The following is a 10211-nucleotide window of genomic DNA, read 5'->3' on the forward strand; positions in this document are numbered from 1 at the left end:
ATTTCCCAGTGTCCTCCGTGTTACTCCTTATGCACCACAAGTAAATGAAAACATGATAATTGACTCTCTGCTTGACTTATTTCACTTGGCATAATCTCCTCCAGTCCTGTTCATGTTGATACAAAAGTTGGACGCATAATACTCCTTTGTATATTTCCCAGTGTCCTCCGTGTTACTCCTTATGCACCACAAGTAAATGAAAACATGATAATTGACTCTCTGCTTGACTTATTTCACTTGGCATAATCTCCTCCAGTCCTGTTCATGTTGATACAAAAGTTGGAGGCATAATACTCCTTTGTATATATGGACCATATTTTCTTTATCCACTTGTCTGTTGAAGGGCATCTTGGCTCTTTCCACAGTTTGGCTACTGTGGCCATTGCTGCTATGAACATTGGGGTACAGATGGCCCTTCTTTTCACTATAACTGTATCTTTGGGGTAAATACACAGTAGTGAAATTGCAGGGTCATAGGGTAGCTCTATTTTTAATTTCTTGAGGAATCTCCACAGTGTTCTTCAAAGTGGCTGCACCAACTTGCATTCCCACCATCAGTGTAAGAAAGTTCATAATATTTCTGAGGCAAGTACTATTATTATGTGAAGTACTATTCTTATCCTCATTTTATAGGTGAAGAAACTGAGAATTACAACAATTAATTTATCAAAGGTAACACAGCTAGAAAGTGGCCAAGCTGGGTTTCAAACCCAAACCAACACATTACATTACTTTCCACATACCTTTACTGCCTCCTGCTAGGCAGAAAGCAGGTTGTACATTGCAATTTTTGTTACAATAGAAAATCTATTTTGTATCTGTTCTTTAAAATCTATTTTCAACTCTCCCTTAAAATGAAATAAGTCAATTCCAAAGAGGATTTAAATGAGAGTCCTCCCAATGGAAACATTGAGTACTCTTTTCCAGGTTTCTGTGCTCAGAAAAAAAAAAAAAACCTGAAACAAGAAGTGATCATTGTAGGGTAGAGTTGGCCCGTGATTTCTAAATTCTTGCTACAGATTCTAATTCCAGGAACTCTTGGGTGAGACGTTGGAATCTATATTCTTATTAATCATCATAAGTGATCCTAATGTACAACTATTTGACCACTTTGACCACACCATACAGCACAGCAGCATGGGGCTCACAAACCTCCAGTCTCCTAGACTTAACCCTCTAACCCCATCACTTGTTGAAAAGGAAATGGAAGGCTAGTATTCACCTTTATTATACAGAAATGTATTTGTTAAATTTTTACTGCCTTTTTCAGTATTCTTTTGATCATTCTGAAAAGTCTTCAGAAATCTTCAAGTTAAAGATTATACTCATTCACAATTACTATTGTATGTGGACACTTGGGACTCAGGGCTCTTTCCAATTATTACATGGTATTTTACTTTAGAGGAAAAAAAGAGACTAATTAGAACAGCATTTAATTTATGTACTAATTTCTGGAGAATTATCCTGTTGATAACAGTAAGTCATTCCATCCAACATTATAGACTTCTTCAATTTTTTCTATTTTATCTTGCATTTCCCAAGAATATTCTTATAACCTTTTCATGTATGTTCTGCACTTCTCTTACCAAATTATTTTTTGACATTTGTCTTCCAAATGAAATATTCTTCCCACTTACTTTTCTATGAGATTTTGCTTAACTAGGGATGGGTTATTTCTGTAATTTATTTTTTGTTAATCCAACACAGCAAATTCTCTCACTGTTTTTTCATGAAAATCTCTTGGGCTCTTAAGAAAACAGGTGTACCATAGCATCTGGAAATTCATCTCTTTTTCTGTTATTTATACCTGTTATGTTATTTACATTTGCTAGAATCATCAACACAAGTGATTATAGTGTTGCCTTATTCCTGATTTTAAGTGAAATATTTAATTTTTACCATTTAAGAGTTGTTGTTGGGCTTTTATTTATTATATAAATAATTTCCTTCTGTTCCCGTTTTGCTCCAAATTTCTCTTGGCGTTGGTTGCTTGACCTTTATCTAATGGCATTTCACCACCTATTGATAATGGTTGTGTTTTTCCCCTTTAATTTTTAATGTAATCAATATGTAGATAGACTTCCTGGAATTGAACTGCCTTTTCACTCCTATGAGGCTGTTTTGCCACAAGTGGATTAGTCTCTTGTTTCATTCCTCTATTATATTCTTTAATATATTATTTAAACATGTGGCTTTTATAGTCAGAGATGAAATTGGCCCATACTTTGTCATTGTTGTTGTTTTAGTCCTTTTTAGTTTAGGTATTGAGATATTCTGGGTTCATAAAATGAACTGGAGAATTTCAATCTTTTTCTAAGTCCAACAATAGTTTAAATAATATTGGAATTATCTATTCCTTAATGGTCGGATTAAAAATTCAGCTGTGAATCCATCTGCCTGCTGCCTTTTTCAATAGGAAACCATTAATCACCTTTTCCATCTCTTCTGTAATAATTGGTCTACTTAAATTTTCAGTGTTTCTGGGTCATTTGTGATAATGTATATTTTCCTAAGAAAATATTCTTTTCTTCTAGGTTTTTATTTTTTTAATGTACTCTTCCAGAGTCACCTTTAGTATTTACTTAAAATTCTTTTCATCTCTTTCCTACTTTCACATTGTTAATCTTGCCTAGCTGTCAGGTTCGAGTTCTGAGAAGAGGAGAGCTCAAGAAAAACTAAAGCCTGTTTTATTGGAAACCCAGTAAGACATCGATGGCACAAAACATTAATATCTGGGACCGCCCTGACAGAGAGGGGTGGGAATCTTTTTGTTTAATTTGGGGGTTATTGCTACTTGTTTGTTTTCCTAATTTCATCTGGGCCCATTTTGAGGACACTAACTTATCACAGGGATCAGCAATACCAGCAAATTAGAGAGGAACACCACCAAAGACAGCAAGAGAGTCTGATGTCTTACAAGCTCAAGCAGAGGGGAAGGAAAATGGCAAATGCTTCATGGTAACTGGATGTCCTAAGTTCTAAGGCAACTATATCTAGACTCATTTCCCTCCCTGACATAACTGAGGAACACACTGAGTAGAATTAAAGGTACTTCAGGAGAAGATGAAGAAAGAAAGAACCTAGAAAAGATGGAAAAAGAAAGCAAACAAGAATACTAATTGTTATAGTTACGGTGCCTCTACTTTACCCATAGCTACTGAAGTTTAAGGAAACAATTTTGTAATCAAAGTTTGATGGAGAAGAAAACTGAGTCACAGGACCATTTCCAGAGTCAAAGGAGAAGTAGAAAACCGGTCCAAGGAGTGCAGTCTAGCTTCTCTAGCTTGTAACCCATAATGTTACCCCTCTTTTACTTAGGAAGGAATGATTCAAAATAAATCACCAACAAGGCATATAAGAAATAAAAACTCTCAAATATTTGCCCTACTGACATTGACTCTATGATTTTATGATTGGATTTGAAGGACTACAAAGTTACCTTACCTTACCAAGCAAAGAGAGTGATCTTCAGTCTTGTGGAAGGTTTCCATACAAGACTGATATGTCTTGAAGAAGAAAAGTGGTCCTTCCTCTGCAGGGCAACACCACTTCTTCATTCCATCAAGGATGTGGCTTAAGGCTGTTTGATACTCCAATGACAGACACCTTTTTTCTTATAATTGTAATTTGTATGTCTGGTTATTTTAAGGGTGAGACTATAACATTTCTGGTTGATAATTATAATAAGACAATTTGTTAATAACAGAGTTTTAGATCATCAAGTTCATCTCCAAAAAAAATTGTAAATAATTTAACCTGGTAGATTATTATGGTAAGAGAACTAATAATAATGGATTTTTTATAATGAGAGTTATTTTTATTCACTTTTCAATAAGTAAAATACACTATACTAAGTACTTCATTTACTGCATACAATCCTCCCTTAAAGCCCGTGAAGAAACCGTATCACTCCCATCTTATAGGTTTAAAAACTGAAATTTTAAGTGTATTAAGTTCCTCAGTGTTACACAGCTAGAAATTGCCAAAGTGGGACTTAAGTGCAAGTTTTTCTAAATCTAGCTCTCTCTGATTCCTAAGCTCCCATCCTTATTGTTCTGCTCTATTGCTTTACTAAGAGAAGCTGATATATCCCATCCATTTGTGGGCCAAGTATTCCAGACATTTGACATTTTATCACCAGGCCAATTCCTTATTGCCAGGCAGATAATACAAAATTAAACTTGCAAAACTTTTGGCTCACTCTCACATTCCAAGAAGAGTAATTTCCTTAGAAGTACAAGGAATGAAAATCTGACTCACAAGAAATAATTCTATCAAATATATTTCTGTACTGCCTCTGACCTTGCCTTTTGGCTTAAATCACTGCCAAGACTAATAGATCCCATAATGCTTTCAGGATATAGAGAATAATTAATGAAATTCATCTAATGATGCAAATTTAAAAAGTATTTTTGATACTAGAGGTAACATTTATCTTCCCAAGTCTATTATTCTCTTTTTCTTAAAGTAACCTATAATAATCCACATGATCATTTTGCATTTTCAGTGAGTAAAAATAGGTTCCCTAATATTATTGCCTATTCTTCCCTTATAACTCACTGCCAAAACAAAGTGGATTTGCATTTCACATGCTCATTATCTAAATATTCATAAATAAGACCAAGAACATGGAAGCAAGCAAAAACAGAATACATAACAAAAATGAGTAATTTAATTCATCAAACATTGATTTTGTGGTCATTTGTCCATAATTTTAATAAGAACATTTTCTTGCATATAACAAATACCTAGGATAGTTGGAATTCATTCCTTCCATAAAGATAACTTGACAAAATAATTAAGAAGTCCTTGTTCTACCTCCTTTCAGTAGATTACCCTAGTTCTTATCTAATTTGTGCTTGGTTCTTTACCTTACTTGTGGCTTTTATTGATTCTCCAGTATCAATATGTCAGTATATCAAGATTTTCTGCTTAAATTATCCAGAATTAATTTCTATAACTTAAAAATGAAAAACAGCTTCCACTTAGGATGTACGAAATTGTAAAGATTATCACACTGAAACTAAAAACTGAAAAGAAGAAGAGTAGTTAATCAATAAGAACATAACTTTCCTTGAGGTTCAGAATGTTGAGATCACAAAGCAACTGAGTAATCTGAGTTCCAATGAGGCACAAGCTCCTTCAGGGAGAGCTAGAACACATGAACCTTTTGACCTATAGCAATGTAGGGGAAAACTGGAGATTGCACTCACCCTCAAGTTTTCCCATAGGCCTCTGTAAGGTATTCACAAAAAGACTGGTGGCAGGGAAGGGGATTTGAGACAGCCACATCACTAAGGCAGGTATAAAGAAATAATAAGTGACTTCAGAAATGAGCGCAAGGCCTTGCTTTCTTCCGTTTTATATGAAGCAAAAAGTTTAAATCACTGGGAGGAGAGGCAGAAAACCCTCTTGCTTACGGGTTATAGGCAAAAAGTCAATGCATCTAAGGAGAGAATAGAAATGAAAATCACCTGCTTCTGGAAGAGAGGCCAAAAACCAATCTTGGATCTTGAATCTTACCAAAGTTCTGCTGCCACTGGACCAACCCCAGACATAAGGCAGAGTTTGGTTGCCACGGGCAGGACGTGTAGACATACTGAGAAAGCTCAGCCTCCAAGGCCTAGCTGTATAAGACTTACCAGAAAATGAGTTTGGAACAGGACAACAGAGAATCTCTCCTGCAACAGCATTCTACCATTGGGGGAGGGGCAAGTGTGGGAGTATAGATCAAACCCTGAAAGTGGAGCAGAAGCAGTGAGAGAAATCCTTTAGCACTCTCTCTCCCATCCAAGCCACAAGGAGTAGTAGCCCAACTGTTAGAAGAACTTGCACCTTGTGGTACACTGAAGGAAACAAAAGCAAAAAGAATACCCAAACCTAGTTCAACCTTTCACTATATTGACCCACACTAAAAGTCTGACAGAAGAAGAGGTATTTCTCTATCCAGGAGTAAATATCATTTACTTTAGTCTCTACTGTCCAGCAGTCAATAAAAAAATTACAAGATTTTTAAAAAGCAAAAGAAAACAACCTACTGAGAAGAGATAGGAAAAAAAAAAACCAGAAAGACTCAGAATAACACAGATGTTGAACTATCAATCTTTGAAATAATTATGATTACTATATTAAAGAATCAAATGTAAAAGAGAACACAAAAATCAATGAGGAATTTCAGCAGAGAAATAAAGAGCTTCCTAAATGTCTGAAGAAATTATATTATCAAAGAAGCTATGGATACAGACTAAAACGCCACTTAATTCTGTGAGATTTAAAGCAAACTTAGGTTCCCAAACTTGTACCAGAAAAAAATGAGCTGTGAAATGAGCTGTGAAAGCTGGACAGGGCTGTCCAGAAGGATTTGCTTGTGGAATGGACATATGTTATGAGAGAAAGAGAGGAGTCAAGAAGGCCCTATTCATTCTGACTAGTTGGAAATATGGACATATATTAACTGATCTGTAGAAACATATGGGAGAAGAAGGTTTGTTGGAGGCATAGGGCGGGGGTTGGGGGGAGAAATAAGGGTTTCGTTTTAGACACGTTAAGCTTGAGATATTTACCAAAGATTCAAGTGAAGCAGTCAAATAGAAAGTGGGATGTATGAGTTTGGAATTTGGGAAAGATATCTAGGCTTGAGAAGTAAAATTGGGAACTAAAAACATATAGATGGGATTTAAAATCATGAGTCTTAGACTAAAGTATTAAGAGAATGGATATTCATAAGAACAGAAAGGGCCCCCAAACAGCATTCTGATCTTAAAAGGTCAAGAAGAGAAGGAGGACCCAACAAAGGAGGCTGATCCATTATCCCTAGATACACCTTATTGTATGAGGGACTGTGTAATCCTGACAGACTGACAGTTATCACTGAGCCATATTTGACTGGTCACTTTAAAGATCTGGAAATATGCTTTATTTAAATAAAAAGTCATAATATTGTTTCTCCTGTATTAGATTTTTGAGCTATTTAAATTTTTTTTTGCCAAAGTGAAATAATTTAGTATGAAAAGATGTCACTTGCTGTTCCTACAGTATTTTTTTAAAAGGTACAGTGTAGTTAATTTTGAAACAATTTGCATTTAGCCAAATGTCATACCATTTATACAATCTGTCAATGTAGCAAATGAGATAAGAAAAGAAGAAATAAAAAAAAATCACAAAATTTATTTTTTTAAAGATTTTGTTTATTTATTTGAGTGAGAGAGAGAGAGCGTGCACAGGTTGGGAGGGGGCAGAGGGAGAGTGAGAGCAGGGAGCTGAGCAGGGGGACCCACGTGGGATTCTATCCCAGGTCTCCAGGACTGCAACCTGAGCTGAAGGCAGATGCTTTACTGATTGAAACACCCAGGCGCCCCATGTTTTGCAAAATTTACACTTAAACATGAGCTATTCCAAATGGTAGTAAAGAAAGTAAATTTGAAGTTAAAATTGAACTATGGCTTTTATGTATTGACGAGAAAACTTTAAAGTTTTTCAGAGTTTTCTGTTTTCATTATGAATTGTGGCTGAATATTTTTCAGACTCAGTTATGAAGTATGACATATTTCTGTGCAATAATCATGTGGTCTAGCTTCTTATTTTGACACTTTGCCATCTGGGGCTTTGCTGAACCCAGAAGGACTATTCCTCCCAGGGAAAGCTAATTCCTAGAGATTACTAGAAAGATGCTAGCATGTCTTTCGTGTAGAAGCTACCAATTCAGAGCCCACGTACCCAACCACTTCCTCAATGAACTCGAAAACTCTGGGCCACTTTTACTAATAACCCCAGGGCCAGGTACCACACAACTAGCCCCTATCTCCCAAAGACCAATGAAATTATTCAAACGAGCACATCATAAACCTGCTTACCCACCTCCCCTGTTCCTTCCCTCAGAAACCACAGTAAGGTTCTTGCTCACATTTTCCTCTCTCCCTTTGCCTCTGGGCTTGTTGTGATAGTCCTGTGTGGTCTTGCAAGATGTTCTTGGCCTTCTCCCTCCAAGGATCTGTGGGTATAAACTTTCTTTTTTATTATTTATTATTTTTTATTAACATACAATGTATTATTAGCCCCAGGGGTACAGGTCTGTGAATCGCCAGGTTTACACACTTCACAGCACTCACCATAGCACATACCCTCCCCAATGTCCATAACCCCACCTCCCTCTCCCTACACCCCCCCCAGCCCCCTGCAACCCTCAGTTTGTTTTGTGAGATTAAGAGTCTCTTATGGTTTGTCTCCCTCCCGATCCCATCTTGTTGCATTTATTCTTTTCCTACCCCCAAACCCCTCATGTTACCTCTCTACTTCCTCAAATCAGGGAGAGCATATGATAATTGTCTTTCTCTGATTGACTTATTTTGCCAAGCATAATACCCTCTAGTTCCATCCACATCATCACAAATGGCAAGATTTCATTTCTTTTGATGGCTGAATAGTATTCCATCATATATATATATATATATATATATATATATATATATATATATATCACACATCTTCTTTATCCATTCATCTGTTGATGGACATCTAGATTCTTTCCATAGCTTGGCTATTATGGACATTGTTGCTATAAACATTTGGGTGCACGTGCCCCTTCAGATCACTACCTTTGTATCTTTAGGGTAAATACCCAGTAGTGCAATTGCTGGGTTGTAGAGTATCTTCATTTTCAACTTTTTGAGGAACCTCCATGCTTTCAGAGTGGCTGCATCAGCTTGCATTCCCACCAACAGTGTAAAAGGGTTCCCCTTTTTCTGCATCCTCGCCAGCATCTGTCATTTCCTGACTTGTTAATTTTAGCCATTGTGACTGGTATGAGGTGGTATCTCATTGTGGTTTTGATTTGTATTTCCCTGATGCCGAGTGATGTGGAAACTTTTTCATATGTCTGTTGGCCATCTGGATGTCTTCTTTGCAGAAATGTCTGTTCATGTCCTCTGCCCATTTCTTGATGGGATTATTTGTTCTTTGGGTATTGAGTTTGATAAGTTCTTTATAGATTTTGGACACTAGTCCTTTATCTGATATGTCGTTTGCAAATATCTTCTCCCATTCTATCAGTCATCTTTTGGTTTTGTTAACTGTTTCCTTCGCTGTGCAAAAGCTTTTGATCTTGATGAAGTCCCAATAGCTCATTTTTGTCCTTACTTCCTTTGCCTTTGGCGATGTTCCTAGGAAGAAGTTGCTGCGGCTGAGGTCGAAGAGGTTGCTGCCTATGTTCTCCTCAAGGATTTTGATGGATTCCTGTCTCACATTGAGGTCCTTCATCCATTTTGAGTCTATTTTCGTATGTCGTGTAAGGAAATAAACTTTCTTCATAACAACATCTTTGTTTGCATCTTACATCGTGTGATTAAGATAAATCCCAGATAACTGATTAAAACAGTCTACATTTCACCCCACAGTAGGAGCTTTCCTGTAACAATACCAAAACACAAAAACTAGCTCAGAAAAGGCAAAAATCCTCCCAATCCTAGCTTTTCTTAATGTCTGGCTGGCTTCTTACTTTGAGAAACAAACAATAGGTTAGCTGTCATTTGCTGCAGGAAGTATTAACTAGGAAAATAAAGCTTTCCATCTTCATCATGTAGCATAATTGAAGATCTCAAGGTGAAAGGTTTTCAGTTTTAGAAGCTTTTCTCATGTTTCTCTTTTTCTTCGTTTTTTTTTTTTTTAAGATTTTTTATTTATTTATTTGACAGAGAGAAAGAGATTACAAGCAGGCAGAGAGGCAGGCAGAGAGAGAGGAGGAAGCAGGCTCCCTGCCAAGCAGAAAGCCCGATGTGGGGCTTGATCCCATGACTCCGGGATCACCACCCAAGTCAAAGGCAGAGACCCTAACCCACCGAGCCACCGAGGCACCCCCTTTGGGTTATTTTTTAAAAATTCATCTTTGAAATGATAATCTTACTCCAATTCTACTATATTTTCCAGTTTTCTTTTCTGCTAATTCTGTGCAGCCACTTTAATTTTTGCCTTTCCTATGTATATCTCAAATTAATGCAAGTTGAGTCTTAATGAATTGCTCTTTGACATCCTTTTATTGAAGTTATTAATGGGGAAATTAATGATATTTTAATATGGGAAAAAGGATGTGGAAAGTTTTTGCCCTTAAGACATCTAAAGTGAGATTGAATGTTTATCTTTTGTGAGAGGAGATGCCCTAAATCCCCAAAAGATTTGACTGCTGTGTCTAAAAAGCACTCCTGTGCATCCTTCCAGGG

The sequence above is a fragment of the Mustela nigripes genome, chromosome 14 (assembly GCF_022355385.1).
Source record: "Mustela nigripes isolate SB6536 chromosome 14, MUSNIG.SB6536, whole genome shotgun sequence".
In the NCBI taxonomy this organism is placed as follows: Eukaryota; Metazoa; Chordata; class Mammalia; order Carnivora; family Mustelidae; genus Mustela; species Mustela nigripes.